The sequence below is a fragment of the Anabas testudineus genome, chromosome 8 (assembly GCF_900324465.2).
Source record: "Anabas testudineus chromosome 8, fAnaTes1.2, whole genome shotgun sequence".
NCBI classification, from domain to species: domain Eukaryota; kingdom Metazoa; phylum Chordata; class Actinopteri; order Anabantiformes; family Anabantidae; genus Anabas; species Anabas testudineus.
The window spans coordinates 378,430-397,657 of record NC_046617.1 but is presented as its reverse complement, the minus strand read 5'-3'; positions in this window follow the sequence as shown (position 1 = coordinate 397,657).

Here is a 19,228-nt window from a genome sequence, read left to right as displayed (position 1 = left end):
TGTAAAAGTAAAGGAAGCTGTGCTGCTGGGATAATTTTAATATATAATATACATAACAATAAGTAATAATAATAAGTTTTGTATTTACTGCAGTTCTACATATAATTCTTTCATTACGGCATCACCTGAAGTGACTTCAGGGTGAATAGAAACTTGCTAACAGGTCTGACACTTAATTGTGGGATACAGCCACAGATGCCACTGTGACACCAGGATTATGCTATGCATGCTATAGTGATGAAGATACAAACTGCTTTTAACACAGAACATAAATTGCTCTGATACTAATGTACTAAATGTGGGGACTGCCACAAATGATAACTCACAATTTTAAAGAATGTTACTGAAAATGTGGGCAATGTACTGGACCATTATGTTTACAAGAAGGAGATGAGCTGGAAGCCATTTTCTTTTTCCCAGTAAACCAATGTTCCAACCCTTATCATGAACTGTGAGTAGTGACCAAAAGAATAAGACAGTGAATACAAGTGGCTGAAATATATTTCTATCACAGAGTGGAGGGGGCTCAGCCTGAAAGATAGAAGAAGGAGTTTGGAACTTTGGAATGAGCTTAGCCTGCTCAATCACATCAAATGGAGCCATGAGAAAAGGTGGCTCAGGTAGTTGCAATTTTGCAACTGTGTACTAATCATGCTTGTTGTACATTATAAGTTTAATTGTCTTGAGCTTTACACTACTCAAGCTGTAAACCTAACACAAAAATTAGGCTTATTTGTAAAATAGGACATTCACATCCAACACCAACACTAACATGGTTATATGGTGATACCTGAGTTTTAAGTAAAGCTCATAAACAAAAATGTTGTTTTTTTTTGTTTGTTTGTTTTTTGATGAACCTCCACATCCAGATCCGGAATGAAATCTGCTAGTTGGGCACCACTGCTCTATGTGGGGGCTGACTCAACAATGACTCTTTCCATACCTGTTGCTATACTTTAATTTACAGCATCTGTATAAGTTATTTTTAATCACTTCCAACACAGAATACACAGTGAACTTAAAATACACAACCCTTTATTAAGTAACTTATGGAAACATGCAAATACAGTTAGGAGTGTCTGTTCTCATTACAGAAGTAGAGTTCTGAAAAACAAATAAATGGTGGAAAAGTGTCACTGGAACACGAAGCTTCCTGAAAACTGTCTCCCCACGGTGCAGAGCCAACAAACATTTCAACCCAGTATTGGCTTCATAATTGGCTGTCTGTGCAGAGAGAAAGTGGCCATATCTCAGGGTTTTCCTCTGCCTGCCTAATGGCTTGTAATTAGAGACGGAAAGAGTCTATTCCTTCAATTAAACAATAGTGCAGCAGTAAGAAAGACTGCCCTTTTTTTGTAAAACAGACTAAAGGAGTAGAACTCGCTCAGCAAAATAAATATGGCACCATGTAATGAGCTAAGTAGTGTGTGTCTGTGTGTGTGTGTGTGTTTTTTGTTCATTGAGTAAATATTGGCAGTTATAAAGCTGCTTGAAGTAATTGATTATCTAATTGGTGAGAGCTGGGTGAAGACAGCAGAAACTGCTGTGTCCCTTCTAGCTCTCAAAGCTTACGTTTCTGTAATGTTTAGAGATGCTTTTTAAATGATATTTTTACTCTTCAGGCACTGGAAACCACTAAACTCAATGTTCATTACATGATCAGCTGCAGCAGGTATCTCAAGTTTTACTGTAAATGATATGTTTGGGCTATTTTTCAGTATTTCAGAATTAATAATGAAAAAAAAGAAAATGAGTGCAGTGTCTTGAACATCACTTAATGTCATGTCATAAAGCATTTGATGCAACGACTGAAAAATGTCTTTTCACAAACAGATGCACCAACGCTTCACACTGGCATAAACATTATCCTGACACCAGAATTTGAATTTCCATTTTAATTTATCTAATTTAATAAGCTATAAACTCTATGTACATCACAAAGTTGATGATTATTTTTTCAGCAGGCAATATGTTATTTAACCCTAAGTGATGCAGTAATGCAGTGTGTCACCATTTCGGCCTGGCACCCGGCCAGCCTTGGATTTTCCCCTCTCCCTCTCCCTCTGGACTCCGCCCACCAGCCACTTCTCTCCCTCTGCTCCCCGTAATCACCTGCATATAGCAGCTGCATATACAGCTCAACCTGTGTTCCCCTCAGTCTACAAAAACTCTCCTCAGTCCTTTTCCCCCTGTCAGATCGTCGTCATTCCCCTGCCTGCTACATGCCTGCTACTAAACCTGCCTGCTACTAAACCTGCCAGCTAAACCCTGCCTGCTAAAGCCTGCTTGCTCTCAACCTGCTCTCAGCCCTGCTTCTGCTCGTCCTTCTCAGCCCTGTCTGCTTCCCCCCTGGATTCTTTGGACTTTGCCCCTCCTCTGAACTTTGGACATTGTTACATGGTTTTATGTGAGTGTTTTCCTGCCATTGAGCAGTGGTTTTCTTTTGTACTTTGGTTTCTGTTGTTACTTTTTCCTCGTGTTTCTGCCTGTTTTTGTAGTGTCTGTTGACTCCCCCTTTAGTTTCCCTGTTTTTGTAGTTTTCTCTTATAAATCCTGTTTTCAGTTCATATCTGCCTCGTCCCTTTCCCTTAAACTGTGACACAGTGAGTAGCTTCTCATTTAAACAACCATGTCAGAAGACACTGTGGTCATGGAAAAGATGTTAATGTGTTTCAGAAGGGTCAAATTATTGGCATGGATCAAGCAAAGAAAACATCTTAGGACATCAAAGCCAAAATGTGGTCCAATAAACCATTAGAGTGTATGAAATCTCTTTCTGACGGGCAGTGTACTTTGGTATGTGTTTTAGGTGAATGCTTAAATGTTGCTTTTTCACCACTTGAAGAGTAGTTTGAGCTATCACTAGTGATTTTAAGGAGAAAAAAAAATGTCACCCTGAACAAAATCAATGAAGCTTCATTAAAAAGTAATTTGCTTACTGTAGAGTTGTAGGGTGTGTATGAACATGTACGTCGCCTATGTTTCAGTGTGAAATAAGCTAGCTCATCCTCAAGGGATGGGACGTTTTCTAACGGAAAATTTAACAAACAGCAGTGTGTCAGCTGAAGAAAGTCAGCTGTGACTGTGTACCTACAGGGATGAAATTATTGGCACCCTTGCCTTAAAAAAAGAAAAACCCACAAAGGTCACTGAAAAAAAGAGTTGTTTTTTTTTTAAAACTAACTAATGAACTGGCCTGGACAAAAATGATGTTACCCTTAACTTAATATTTTGTTGCACAAACCCTTTTGAGGTCATCACTGCAAGCAAGCAATTTCTAAATCTCACTGAGACTTCTGCACCTGTCAACAGGTACTTTGGGCCACTCGTTATGAGCAAACTGCTTCAGCTGTGTAGGATTTGAACGGTGTCGTCTCCAAACTGCATGTTTCAGTCTTTGAACAGATGTTCAATATGATTTAAATCAGGACTTGTAAAAGGCCACTTTAGAATAGTCCAATGATTTGGATGGAATGACTTTCTGAGACTGGGCAGCACGTTTTGCTCCAGAATGCCTTGATAGTCTTGAGATCTCATTGTAGCCTGCACAGATTTAAGACACCCTTTTCTAGATGCAGTCCCAGAACATAACTTTTACATTTACATTTAGCAGACGCTTTTATCCAAAGCTGACTGAGCCTCCTCCACATTTCACGGTAGGTACAGTGTCTTTGTATGCTTCATTTTTGCATCTGTGAACATAGAGCTGATGTGACTTGCCAAAAAGTTCCAGTTTTGTCTCATCTGTCCAAAGGACATTCTCCAAGAGGCTTTGTGGTTTGTCAATATGCATTTTCTAATTTTCTTGATGATTTGTTTTCAACAGTGGAGTCCTCCTCGGTCATTTTTCCATTAAGTCCACTTTGGCTCAAACAGTGACTGATAGTGTGATCTGATGCTGATGTACCTTGACCTTGAATTTCACCTTTAATGTTTATGGAAGTTGTTTTTCTAGGCTCTTTGATTATCATTTGTATTATCTGTTTCTTCAATTTGCCATCGACTGTTCTCTTGCAAGAATTTCAGGTGACACACACTCTAATATTTTGTTGAACTTCATTCCATTAATGCTACCTGTCTACCTCGTTGCAAGAGTTACAAACACAAGAGTCAGACCGACTCGGACATTGCCGGGGTCAACAAGGTCCGCGTCAGGTGTTGGGAAACCAGGGAAACCTGATAAAAAGTGGGCTACTGAAACAAGAATAAGACATTCATGGGCAAGAGATGAGAACAGGGAACTATTGGAATGTAATGAAAGTAACCCAAGTGAGCGGGGTTACATGAAGAGGATGTGGGAACTACGGATACTTCGAAACCCATCATCTAGACTAACACCGAAACAACTAGTAGCACAGTGCTCTCCGCAAGAAACACCTGATGTCACAACTAGAGATTGATGAGATACAACACAAATGCTACGACAAGGGGGAGCCAGGACGACAGGGCAATGGGGAGATATTACCATCATACCTCATCAGAGATTGGGGTTCCAAGCCCCAATAATAGAGCTTAATGCAAGAGCAGCTGACCTAAGATTGAAGATCATGGCTAAGATGGACACCTGGAGCCCCCAAGGCTGGTTACCAAGAATAAGTGAAAGTCTGCTAGAAGATGTGAATGCAGCACTACAAACAATACCAACTATGACCATTGGTGAGACCAGCTGATCAGCTGATATACAGCACAGCAACTGTGATCCTTGAGGTACTTAAGGAGATCAACACAACATAACAGCAATGCCCAGTGGCTAGTGGATTTGAGAGCAGACCACAGCAATCTTCCTGAACAAGATCCGGTGACCATCACAATGGCAGACATCCAAGGGAGCAGTCCCATCCAACTACCGCCCAATAACCTGCCTCTGCACAACATGGAAGCTCCTATCGGGCATCATAGCAGCTAAGATGAGCAGGCACATGGATTAATACATGAACAGTGCCCAGAAAGAAGTAGTAACACCAAGGGAGCAAAGCACCAGCTACTGGTAAACAAAGCAGTCACCCGAGACTGTAAGACCATGCTTGGAACTATACAAGATCAACAGGACTCTAAGAACCTTCAGCCAGAACTCAATGGGAAAGTGGAAAACAACCCTAGAGCCCAACTTCAAGCCGATTGCCCAAGTCAACATCGAGTGCGGTATATACTAAGGAGATGCTCTGTCCCCACTGCTTCTCTGCATAGGCCTGAACCCCCTAAGACCATCACCAAGACTGGCTATGGATACTGACTACAAAATGCCACAACCATCAGCCACTTCCTCTGCATGGATGACATCAAGCTGTATGCCAAGAGTGAACGAGACATCGACTCACTGATACATACCATCAGGATATACAGCCAAGACATCGAAATGTCATTCGGACTGGGTAAGTGTGGTCGGATGGTAGCTGATAGCAAGGAGAGGGGATAAAACTACCAGAAGGCAAGTTGGCAGATGTTGAGGATAGCTACAAATACCTTGGGATCCCCCAGGCAAATGGTAACCACAAAGAGGACGCAAGGAAAACAGCAACCACTAAGTACCTCCAAAGGGTAAGGCAAGGTCTGAGAAGTCAGCTGAACGGGGAGGAACAAAGTCCGGGCAATCAAAACCTACGCCCTCCCGGTCATCAGGTACCCCACTGGCAAAATAAGCTGGCCAAAAAAGGAGATGGAAGCCACTGACAACTAAGCTCCATGAATACATCAGGAAGATGGCCCCAACTGATGATGTGCTTAGTGAAAACCTCAGGCAGCAGAAACCAGAGGAGCAAGGGAAGGAAGAGAAGGAACCCTCATGGAAGGACAAACCACTGCACGGCATGTACCACCGGCAGATAGAAGAAGTGGCTGATGTCGACAAATCCTACCAGTGGCTGGACAAAGCTGGACTGAAAGACAGCACAGAGGCACTAATCCTAGCAGCACAGGAACAGGCTCTGAGTACAAGATCGATAGAGGCCGGGATCAACTGGCCAGTACTCCCCTCACCTCGTGCTCCTTCATGGTGAAGCTGAGGCTGCTGTGGGCTGCAGGATGTGAAAGTGTGGGTGTGTCTGGTTGCTCTACCTCAAAGTGGGTGAAGAAAATGTTCAGCTCCTCCGCCAATAAGGAGTCGCCTTCGGCGGCTCAGAGGGTCGTCCTGTAGTTTGTCCTGTAGATGCTGGACTCCCTGCCACACCTCCCTGCTGTTGTTGCTGTCTAGAGAGCCTTCAGTCCTCTTATAATCCAATTTGGCCTTCCTGATGCCTCTCTTCAGGTTGGCTCGTGTCAAGCTGTAGAGAGCCCTGTTCCTCTTCCTCAGTAGCTGCTGGACCTCCTGGTTCATCCAGGGCTTCCTGTTAGGGTACACCCTGATGTGCTTGTCCACTGTAACAGTTTCTATGCAGTTCTTAATGTAACATAGCACACTATCCGTGAACACCTCCAGGTCTGGATCTTCAAAGATGTCCCAATTGGTCTCCCAAAACAGTCCTGCAGCTGCTGAGAGGCATCATCAGGCCATGTTTTTACAATTTTTGAGATTGTAAGAGCAGTTTTCCTAAAGGGGGTGTATGCAGGGATTAAAAGCACATGACCGTGACGTGGTCAGACTGGCCCAGGTGAGGTAGTGGTCTGGCCCTATAGCCTAGCTTAATGTTTGTGTAGACCTTGTCCAGAGTGTTTGCATCTTTGGTGGTACACTTAACATGCTGGTAGAGATTAGGAAGCACCAGCTTTAGGTCCGTGTGGTTGAAATCCCCTGCTATGATGTGCACAGCGCCGGGATACCTGCTCTGCTGCCTACTAATGCTGCCGTGTAAATCGTGTAAATGTCCGATAGCCGAGTTACCATTAGCAATGTGGAATGTAAACAGCAGTGACCATGACAACAGTAAACTCTCTCGGAAGGTAAATAGGCCTGCATCTAACTGTGACAAACTCCAGATCCGGAGAGCAGTGACTCTCTACAGTCTCTGTATTTGTGCACCAGTTATTGTTGACATAAACACAGAGCCCCCGTTCTCTGCTCTTACCGGAGTCCTTTGCCCTGTAACGCTGAGCAGTGTAGCCTGCTAGCTGGCTGTAGTATATATATATATATATATATATATATATATATATATATATATATATATATATATATATATAATAAGCAATATATAAGAAGAGAAAATTGAAATCTAGTAATCAAGCAGAAATCAATAAAGTTGTCTGATGCGAGACTGTTCAGTGAACCCCAGCTTCACAGGAGACTTCAATAGCACCTGTCTTATAATCATATCATGTCATAGAATGACTATCATGATGTCGCAATGCCATAGAAGACTAGAGTGTTGTCATGCTTGTTGTAAAACATAACATCAGCTGCTCAAACATAATTGACCATAGTCTGGTCAATCTATCATCTCATGGCTACTTATTAAGAACTTGTGCAAGACTTTTGTATAAGTCAGACACACTGAAGTTGCAACAGCTCTCCTGTGCGTTGGAGAAGTACTTAATGGAGGACGCTGTTATTCTGGTCCAACTGCAGAGATGTCCCAATCAAGTTCTTTTGGCCCTGATCTCAATCTGAGTCCTTTTTCATTTGGTATCTGCTGATCGAGTTTGATCCAACACCTTCTTAAATGTACCTACAAAGGATCTGCCAATGATTGCTGCAGTGTCCAAACATGGACCAAGTTTCAGAGTGTGATGGACAAGCCCAAACCAAACCTGACAAGCATATTGCATTTCATGTCATGGCATTAGAGGTTGTGCTGTGTATTTTTAATACAGCCCTTGTTTTGATCCTTAGATCTAATGGGTTCCACTGGGTTTGTTTGGGATAGCCACCCTAAATGCACATACAGCTTTGGAGATACAATACATGATGGTAGCCATGATTTGATCACTGCCTGACCCCACAGAACTTGATTAGGCGAATCAATATTTAGAGCCGACATTCCGTTATACCTTAGATAATGTAGCTCCAGTTAAAAGAAAAGTCATTAGAGATAAGAAACTCACTCCCTGGTATAACAATCACATGCGCACTTTAAAACAGGCCGCTCAAAAATGTGAACGTAAATGGCGCCACACTAAATTGTTAGTTTTTCAGATAGCATGGAAGGAGAGCGTCCTGAACTATAACAAAGCTCTTAGTGCAGCTAGATCAACGTATCTCTCCACTCTTATAGAAAACAACTAAAATAACCCTAGATTTTTATTCAATACGGTAGCCAAATTAACTAGAAAGAAGACCACTGCAGATATCTCCACAACAATGTTGTGCAGTAGTGAGGACTTCATGAACTTTTTCAATGACAAAATTGTAAATATAAGGCAAAAAATTCAGGCTTTAAAACCAGACAGTTTAATTGACGCAGATGATAAACTAACCACAGCAGATCAGTACCTAGAATACTTTACTCCCCTTGAAGAGAATTAACTAATTTCACTCATCTCTTTTGCAAAATCATCAACTTGTACATTAGACCCTATACCGACACACTTTCTAAAACAGATAGTGCCAGAAATAATAGAACCCCTGTTGAAAATAATGAATTCTTCACTCAGCAGGTATGTCCCAAAGTCTTTTAAATGAGCAGTTATTAAACCGCTAATTAAGAAACCTGATCTCGACCCCTGTCAGCTGTCCAATTACAGGCTGATATTGTCACTCCCCAGGAACAACCCCATCCACGTGCAGCAGTTTGTGTTACACAACAACTCCCTGACATTACCTCCACGGGCGAACATTGGTTCCGTCTCGGCAAACTGCCATACAAGTGCCGTAATGACTTGATTTTAACCATATACATTTCTTTAAATTTCCCTTCATTTATATAAACATTATTTAAACATTCAACCAAACAATTACAGAACTTTAACAGTATAACTGTATAACTGACAGCAGTTACAGATATTAAACCTCCCCTTTATCTCTCAGATTCTTGATTCTCGAAAATAGTAGCGGGACAGCTATGCTCTAATCTACATCTCTCCTCTTCTCTCTCTTTCCCTCTCCCTCTCTCTTTTCCCTCTTCCTGTCTCTCTGTCGAGCTACACGTCATTCCACCCTTTGCCCTCTGGACCTGTCTGACTCGTCCTGATGCCCAACTTCTGGCTGGAGATCTCGTCGCCTGGATCCACCGTTTGCCCTTTGGGATGCGTTTGGAGACTGGATTGGTCACAAGCTACTATGATGTCGGTCCTGGCCTCGGCGGACGTCGGAAGCTGTTTCTTGGAGGTCTCGACTCAACGCTCGATAGTCAAGGAATGGAAAAAGTCTGCCTGCAATAACTAACTGGACTCCATATTAACTTAAAAGACATTAACTGTTATACTGGACTGCCTGCTGCCTACACAGCATGTAATCACCCATATGAGGATGGGTTCCCGGTTGAGTCTGGTTCCTCTCAAGGTTTCTTCCTGTTGCCTTCTCAGGGAGTTTTTCCTTGCCACTGTCGCCCTCGGCTTGCTCATCAGGGACAATCTGATTATTATGATTCATACACATTCACTGTTCATGTAAACTTCCATAGTTACTTTGCTTGTGTAAAGCTGCTTTGCGACAATGACAATTGTTAAAAGCGCTATACAAATAAAATTGAATTGAATTGAAAATGTATACACAGCAGAAAGAATGAGACTTCAATGCAAGCTTCCTCCAAAGGATATCTGGTCTGAGGTTTACACCATGTGGCAGGTAGTCAGGCTGATGTTGAAATGATGCAATTTCATTCCATGTAGTTTGACATACTGTACTATTTGTAGTTAAATTGAGCTGTTTTCAGGTTGTCACTCTCGCATTCATTATCAACAATAAAGTATTATTTATCAGCTGTTTTCAGGTTGTCACTCTTGCATTCATTATCAACAATAAAATATAAATTATTAGATGCCAGTTTCATGACAGAGAAATACAAGCATCTTTTCATTCACACACACCACAGCTGTTCATTCAGCCATTCCATGCCTCCAAAAACCAGTAAATAGAGAACACAAAGACAGATTTGACCTGGTGTACCTATGAGCATGTGTTGTAGTCAGTAGTCTGGTTATGGCTCTGTGTTCAGACAGGTGCAATCAACATTCCTCATCATCTGCCTCTACCATCACTCCATCTCAATCCAACTTCTATTCCATCTTTCTACCTGAATTCCCACTGTCTGTTTTTTTTTCGCACTCAAACACAGACATGAACACACACACACACACACACACACACACACACACACACACACACAGAGACAGTCCTCTCTTTGTGTTGAACTAGCTGCTATTGATTGAATCTGAGGAGATGTCTGAGGAGGAGAGTACTGTTCAGGGCATGGGGAATAGACTACCCTCAGATCTCAGCTAATAGATAGCACAGATTGCCTTGGTGTTTATGTGTGTGTGTGTGTGTGTGTGTGTGTGTGTGTGTGTGTGTGTGACAGGACAGATTGCCTAGTGCAAGCTGTTGGGCAGAGAAGCCTGTCTTTTCACAGGCTCCACTGAGTGAAGCACAGCATGGAAACGCTTCAAGCTTGATGATGGGGCCGATAACAGGCCTGATGTGGCTGAATGAGCCTCGCTGGAGCCCAGCAAGCAGGGAAATACGATTTCGTAAATAGCGATGGTTACTTGTGTGAGACAAATAGCCCATTTGGTCAATAATCAAGACAGCTGCTGGGCAAAAAGGTACAAAACTTTGGACAAAAAAATGTAGGCACATATTGCACATTCTTGTAAATTCTTGAATATGTTATTGCAGGAAACAGGCTGAAGTCAGGCTTATGTTCATCTAGAAAGGTTAGAGTCATCAGTAAGCTTCAAAGGAACAATCATATGATTTTTTATCCAAACACATTTAAATGTTTCTACCCGTTCTGACCTCTCCTCAAAGAAGCATATAAGGTCCAGGACTCCTGTCACTCCTCTTTCCATCTGTGGTGGAGGTAGCGTCTAAATGCCAATACCTGGGAGTCTACTTAGGCAGCAAGCTGGACTTGACAACAAACTCAACTGTGCTCTACGAACGCCGAGAGTCAGCTGTGTTTTCTAAGGAAGGGTCAGGTCCCTCAATTAATTAGAAAGTCTGCAGCACCATGACATGGATACTCTATGAGTCTATGGTAGCCAGCATCATCTACTATGCTCTGATCTGCTGGAACAGCAAGATGAAGGTGGCACACACTATAATGCTTTCTTTCCTTTTAACTGAGAGCAGCTGTAACAAGGCAAAACAGTTTTTCCCTGTGATTAATCATTTCTTGAATACTGTAAAGACCTACAGTAGTGAAAGCAGAGCATTTATGGACATGAGCAAATTACCCTGCAAGGCACTCAGTGAATGCAGGCAATGAGGGACATAATGACCAGGAGAGGAGAAAACTTTACCAAAGTACAGTTAATGTTTCAAGCAACGCTTAACTTCCTGCTTTGCTTATCATCTGACTTCAACTCAGACACTAACTTCAACTCAGTGCTACACCATCGCTACACCAAGTTAATCACTTGGTGTAGCACTAGGCTAGGCTAAGCTAGGCTTGCACTCACATCATATTTCTGTTGTTCTACTGGAATATATGGACTGTCTGTTCAGCAAGCATTCAGGAAGCCCTGCATAATTGACTACAAAATAGGACCATAGGGTCCTCCGGCCCCTTGCTCTGAGTTTTTAACTGAATTTTTAGAAAGCTGATTTAGTTCTTAGTGCAGATAAGGCATTATAGTAGGTGACTTTAACATCCATGTAGATGTTGATAGTAACTGCCTCGATACTGCATTTAATTCACTATTAGACTCCATTGGTTTTACCAAAAATGTAAATAAATCCACTCACTGTTTTAACCATGCCCTTGATCTTGTTTTAACATACAGTGTTGAAATGTATTATTTAATAGTTTTCCCCCAAAACCCTCTTTTATTGGACCACTTTTTAATGAAATTTGAACTTACTGTACTGAATTTTACCTCACTTAAGAAAACATTTCACTACAGCAGATAGTTTTCTAAAAATGTTGTTGACAAATTTTATAAACTGATTCAATCTGTTATTTCAGAGCCATGAACCAAAACAGAGGAGGTCAGTCAACTTAACTTTATTTCAGCAAAAGTCGATTATCTTGTTGATAATATGCAGCCTCACTCTGAACAATACTTGATATGGCTGCCCAACAGGAAAATAAAGCTAGTGATTTACAGAAAGCTAGCTCCATGGTACAGTTCACAAATCCATAGCTTGAAGCAGAGATCACCTAAGCTGGAAAGGTAGCTATGTTCAGCCTAGTATCCCCTTAACTCTCAGGAGTAATGGCTTTATGAATTTCTTTACTAATAACTTACAGAAAGAATATTAGAGAAGAAATCCCCGCAACTAGCATGGATGGTCTTGCATTCACAGCAGCTCTAGACTCAATTGTAAGACATCACTTGTACTGCTACTACCTGTAGGTCATGCTGAGTTAATTTTAATAATTAATTAATCTACACCATCAACATGTCTTCTAGACCCCATTCCGACAAGACTGCTCAAAGATATTTTACTTTTGATTAGCACGTCCATATTAGATCAGATCAATCTATCTCTAATAACAGGCTTTATACCCCAGACTTTTAAGGTTGCTGTAGTCAAACCTCTACGCAAAAAGCCTACGCTGGACTCAGGGGTTTTAATGAATTATAGACCAATATCCAACTTGCACAGGAATAACCTGTATAAAGATTTAGAGTACATCATAGTACAGAAATAACACTGGTAAATGGTCTGCACTTATGTAGCACTTTTCTACCTAGCTGGTACTCAAAGCACTTTACATTGCGTCACAGTCACCATTCGCACACACACACCGACGGCAAACTGACCAGGGGCAATTTGGGGTTCAGTATCTTGCCCAGGGACACTTTGGCATGTGACATGGCAGCCGGGAATTGAACCACCAATCCTATGATTGGCAGACAACTGCTCTACCTATTGACCCACAGCCACGCCACAGCCCCAGCCACCCCAGTGGTAGATATCACAAATGATCTTCTCTTAGCGTCAGACAATAGACTTCTCTATATACTTGTCTTGTTATAGCTTAGCGCTGCATTTGACACTATAGATCACAATTCTATTACATTAGGCTGGTTTAAATCTTATCTATCAGACATTCTAGTATGTAAAAGTTAGCTACAGAGTTACACAGGGTTCTGTGCTTGGATCGATTCTTTATACTCTATATATGTCCCCCTTGGGCAATATCATAATCACACTGTGCTATGTAGATGATACGCAGCTATATTTATATATAAATTCAGGAGAAACAAATCAACTAATCAAACTTCAAGCATGCTTAAAAGATATAAAGGCCTGGATGTACTCCAATTTTCTTCTCCTAAATTCAGATAAGACAGAGGTTATATTGTTCGGTCCTAAAAACCTTAGAGACATGGTGTCTAATCATATTCTTATCCTAGATGACATAACACCAGCCTTAAGTAATACTGTGAGTAATCTTGGAGTTATCTTTGACCAAAAAAGATATCTCCTTTGCATCATACATAAAATAAATCTCTAGAACTGCCTTTTTTCACCTGAGAAACATTGTTAAAATTAGGAGCATCCTATCCCAAAGTGATGCTGAAAAACTAGTCCATGCATTTGTTACTTCCAGGCTTCCAGTATATACAGTATTATAGTATAGTAGTATGTATTGTATTATACATAATAGTTTGTCCCAATAACTCCTTAAAAAGCCTCCAGTTTGTACATGTATAAACATGGTATTTTGTAAAGGCAATGTTGGGATCACAAGTTCACACTGTTACCTATCTACCGTATAAGAAGGACTGGACCTGACTGAGTCTGGATGCCATTCAAACTATCTAATGTTTTTCATATACAGTATGATCAGGCTAACTGACTGTTATTAAAATGTCCCATAATAATTAGATTTTAGAAGAATGAAGTCGACTGCTGCCCCAGAGAGACCGAAACAAATTTACAAAAAGATTCACCTTGCTTAAAAAAAAAGTTTATTGGAATATGTTTCACAATTGAGGAACCCAACAAATCTATTACATTACCATTGATTTTCCTAAAGTTTTCTAAAAATTGAGAATTGCTTTCAGCTTTATTAAAATTCAAACTCTTGCAGCCCCAAAGAAGAGATCATTAGAATCAATATCTAATGTGAGGCCTGCTGCATGTGATGTAGGGCTGCGCTTCATAAAAATGTCAAAAAGATTTAGCTGCGACATACACTGTAGGGATTGCTTGCTTCTTTTGTTATTGCTTTATAAATATTATAGAGAAACTATCCCGAAAAATAGTTCTTACACAAAAATGAAATGGAACAGCATTGGAACTGGAAGAATTGCATTAAGCAACTCAGGATAATAAATCAGTTGGCTGATGTAATTTATGATTCTTCCTAAATAAAAATTATCATATTAAAGACAGACACCTGACAAATGATGGAATGATAGTGCAAGCCATTATGCTTGATGAACTGTAGCTGTGGATGAAGTGGAACAAGCTCATTCACAACTTTTGTGTGATGATCACCAAAGAGACCTGGCTTCATCCACTTGTGCCAGACGTGCCAGTGGAACTAACTAGCCACACAGTGCACTGCTTCGATTGAAACAGCAGCTTCGGTAAGAGCAGAGGTGGAGAACTTTGTATCTACATACACAATGACTGGTGTACTAACAGCAGAGCCATCTACACCTTCTGCTCCCCAGATCTGGAACTAATGACTGGGACATGCAGCCCATTCTATCTACCAAAAAAGATTGCTATGGTCATTGTCACTGCCACCTATATTCCACAGGATGCTAAGGTTAGCATAGCGCTCTCCAAGCTCATTGACATTATCAGCAAGCAGCAACAGACTCATTCCGAGGGTGCTTTTGTTGTTGCGGGGGATTTTAATCAAGCCAGTCTAAAGTCTGTTCTTTCTAAGTTTGTGCAGTGTCCCACCAGAGGAGAGAACACTTTAGATCACTTGTATTCAAATTTAAAACAGGCATATTAAACAATTTCTGGGTGTTTCTGAACATCTTTCTCGGCAAGATGACACATCCCAGTCCCGAAGAAAACAGCCGTAAGTAGCCTGAACGACTACAGACCAATCGCACTGACTTCTGTAATAATGAAGTGCTTTGAGTGACTGGTCCTTCAACATCTTGGGTCTTGCCTTCCACCAAACTTCGATCAACATCAGTTCGCCTACAGAGCAAATAGGTCAACAGGGGATGCCATCGCAACAGCCTTACACGCTGCTCTGAGCCATCTTGAGAAACTTATGAACTAAGCTAGAATGCTGTTCAGCCTCTTTACATTGACCCTCTTTACATTGCAGGGACTGCGTGAAAATCAAGTTGAACAACAGCTGTTGACTTCTTTCTTTGATAGAAAATGTCCTTACTTACTGCATCACAGTATGGTATGCCGGTTCAACAACCGTGGACAGGAAAGCTCTACAGAGGGTAATATATACAGCAAAAAGAACCATCAGCTTCCTAACCTCACTAGAAGACATTGCAAAGTCTCGGTGTCTGAGCAGAACCAGAAAATCCTAAGAGATGACTCACACACTGGTCAGTGTTTCTTCACTCTCCTGCCCTTAGGCAAGAGATATGGGAGCATAAAAAGAAGGACAAATAGGCTGAAAAACTGTTTTTATCCCTGTGCCGTCAGACTTCTACAATACATGTGCAATATGTACGTATGTGTGGACAGTGACTATGCGACAGTGATTAATGTGGGACATGCATGTTTTTTTTCTATGATACTATTTATATTTTTTACTGTATTGTTTGCACCAAGAGCTCATCCAATTGGCTCACCAAATTGGATGAGCACATCATGCCTTTATTGTCATGATGTGCAGTGACCATAAAGGCTATTCTCTTTTATTCTATTCTATTCTATTCTATTCTATTCTATTCTATTCTATTCTAAGTTCACCGCTGTAGCACATAACACAAGCAAAACAAGAGACAGAGTGAAACCAAACCTGGAGCATATATTTGTGGTCTCTAACCAACAATCTTCAAAATGAAGAAGTTACATGGATGAGTATTGAAATGTTTTCAATTTCAATTTCAATTTCAATTTATTTGTATAGCGCCAATTTACAACAGAAGTTATCTCAAGGCACTTTACAGTGTACAGTTTTGACTCAGCTTCCAGATAACTTCACCTGGACGACTGAGAACCTTCACCGACATATCGCTGCACATTTTGGTACAGAATTTGCCATCCGGAACAACAACCTACCAGTGGCAAAAGCTGAGCAACCATGACGCAAAGTCTCTGCAGCCCTCTCCAGTGCACAGCCCCCAGACTCCAACCTCACCAAGGAGGAGAGAATTGCCCTGACATCACTCAGCAGGGACGAAACTATCCCTGGAGCATAAATATGTGGTCTCTAACCAACTATCCTCAGACCTAAGAAACTATGTGGATGGGTAGTGAATGTTCCGTAACAAGAAGGAAGTCCAGTTGCCATGACTCAACTTCCAGATAAAAAGAGAGGGCACTTTGAATGCAAGGGATGGGAGCTGTCAGACAGGATCAACTGTATGTTCAGCAGCTGCTTTTATGGAGGTTAAACAGGCTGCTTAATGGAGTTGCAATAACTTTATTACTGACTTTAACCATCCCATTTAACTTTTTTGGGGGGCATTTAGGTTAAAGTATGTTATTTGACAGAAACACCTACTTACATGCTTGTTAGGTGAGGTAAAACATATAGTTTGACATTTGACATAATGATGTGAATATTAAATGTGCACACATTTACAGCCTAAATTGTTGATTGTTGTTGTTTACCAAAATTTTAATCTCTATGTTTCTGATTAATGAAATTAATTTGGCTTCCATAAATCTTCATTAAATCATTGTGTTTTTATTTTATTTTGGCTTATTTTAATTTTGGGCTGCATTCTTATGAAAGCCAAGCAGGGCTCACTTTAGAACAAATGGTCCAGCAACATGGGACAAATACCAACAATTGTTTTTCACAAACTATTTAACACAGTATGCATATATATATATATATATATATATATATATATATATATATATATATATATATATATATATATATATATATACTGTTGTTGATGCAATTGTTGTTTACCAAAGTATATATATATATATATATATGAAAAACAATTCAACACAATGCATGTGACATAATGTAGAATGCCTGAACAGCAAAACACATAAGAAATTATGCCATATTGGTGAGACGGTGACCCCAGTGATGCCTTTGCCTATTTACACTACACTTCAAAATGCCCCACATCCCAGCTTTAGCTATGTAATATTTAATGTGATGTAGAAAAACGCATATCAGATATACATCAAAACATTACTAGTGAATGAACTGTCATGTGCTTTTGCTAGTTTTGCACATTTTAGTAATGAGTTGGATTCAAAAGAGTTAAAATGTGTGAAGTACAACATGATTATAAATGATTATGGTCATAGATAATGTGATGAGGTGATGAGAAGCTGGAGGAAAAACTGCTACAATGTGCAGCTGTGCAGCAGAAAGAAATTACTTAAAGTTTGAGTTGGAGTAAGGTTGTAGTCTGGTTATGCTTAATAATACATGATTTGTTGGAATTTGTTGGAAACCGAAAAACTGACCACATTTTTCTGCTGCCTTTATCCAACTACTCTAAAGTGGTGCTTTAAGTCTCCCCAATTCTCCAGCTTAGAATTGCAGTATGTCTGATCACTTAAACTCAAATAAAGCTAAACGTAACAGTAATCATCAAAATACTTAACACAATGTATGACACTCTGCCTGAGTTCAAATCATGTCATAAATGCTTGCTCTAGTTAAACTACCTCGCCTGAAGTGGCTTAAAGGAGTGTTTGCACAGACCCCCTGCGCTGGCTTCGTACATTTATACAGCACAGCAACGTGGCATATTGGTGCTGTAAAGCTGCCCTGAAGAGGCAGTGTAAAAGGGGCTATAAGCAGCAGGTTGTGATTTAAACAACTGTCTATGTAAATTTTGGTTCACTAAAAAGGAAAGGAAAAACCCTGAACAAATGCACACAAAGGTTCCTGGTATATTCCAAATGTACTGTATATATGTATATATATTGCATTTATACCTGTTCTGTGAAATTTAAAGTGGTGGATATATAAAATGTGTCTAAACATGTTGTCTTGGTGAATTGCTTTACAACCCATACTGAGTAATTTATGACTGCACATTTGGTTGTGAGCACTCCCTGGTCACTTCTAGTGCACAGAAATGCTGTGAACAAACAGATCAGTGTATGACTAATTTTAATATTTCCCTTAAAACAACTCCATTTGGTAACTATTAGTGTATGTTGGCTCATACATAGAAACTTGTCCACTTAAATGCTGAATGACTGAAAGGCTGAAAGATGTGACTCAACAGTGGGAAGTCATAGGTTTTAATCCATAAACGTATTTCTTCCTGTTTCACCAGTCAGCTTGAGATGGTTCTTGGTAAATCCTCCCATAACAGAACCTCTTTTTATGATCAGTTGCTACAACAATTTAGAAGAAGAATGCGAATGACCTAATGGCAAAGCTCTTATCCAAAAAAATTATCTCACAATTCCCCCTTCATTATTTGTTGGTTTTGAGTTTAGACATCAGCAATCATCATATTCTAATTCTCTTTTGACCGTTGATAAAAACGTACAAAAAATGTCTCGATCCTGAATCCTCCATATACAACTTTATAGCGGCAAAATTAAGATCAAATAAATCTGCTCCTTTTTCCAGACAAAACAATTCTCAAAACTAAGGATTATAAATAAAATTACTTTATTCATTCTTTAGGAGATATTTTTGTGGACAGGCAGCTGCAGTGTCTTGTCCAGGGACCCAACCTGCTGTGAGCCGGAGGAGCCGAAAAATAATCCACCAATACTGGAGTTCATGGATAACTGCCCTAGCCTCTGATCCACTGCCTCCATTATTAGCTCATGTGTTTACCTCTGCCTGTGTGTTCACGTTCTAAAGATTGATGTACTCATATGAAGGCTCCAACTCCAACCTTAACTGATTGATAGATCACTCTCAGCCACAACAGTTTAATATATCACAGAGCACAGATGATCAAAGTTGAAGGAACACCATTAAAGCATGTGTCATTAAAGCATGTGTCTCATTTTTTGATGACTAGAGCAACTCCAGTGTCACACGCTTTCATTATTGTACATTTACATTTAGTCATTTAGCAGACGCTTTTATCCAAAGCGACTTACAAGTGAGGAAAGTATTTTTAATAATTTCAC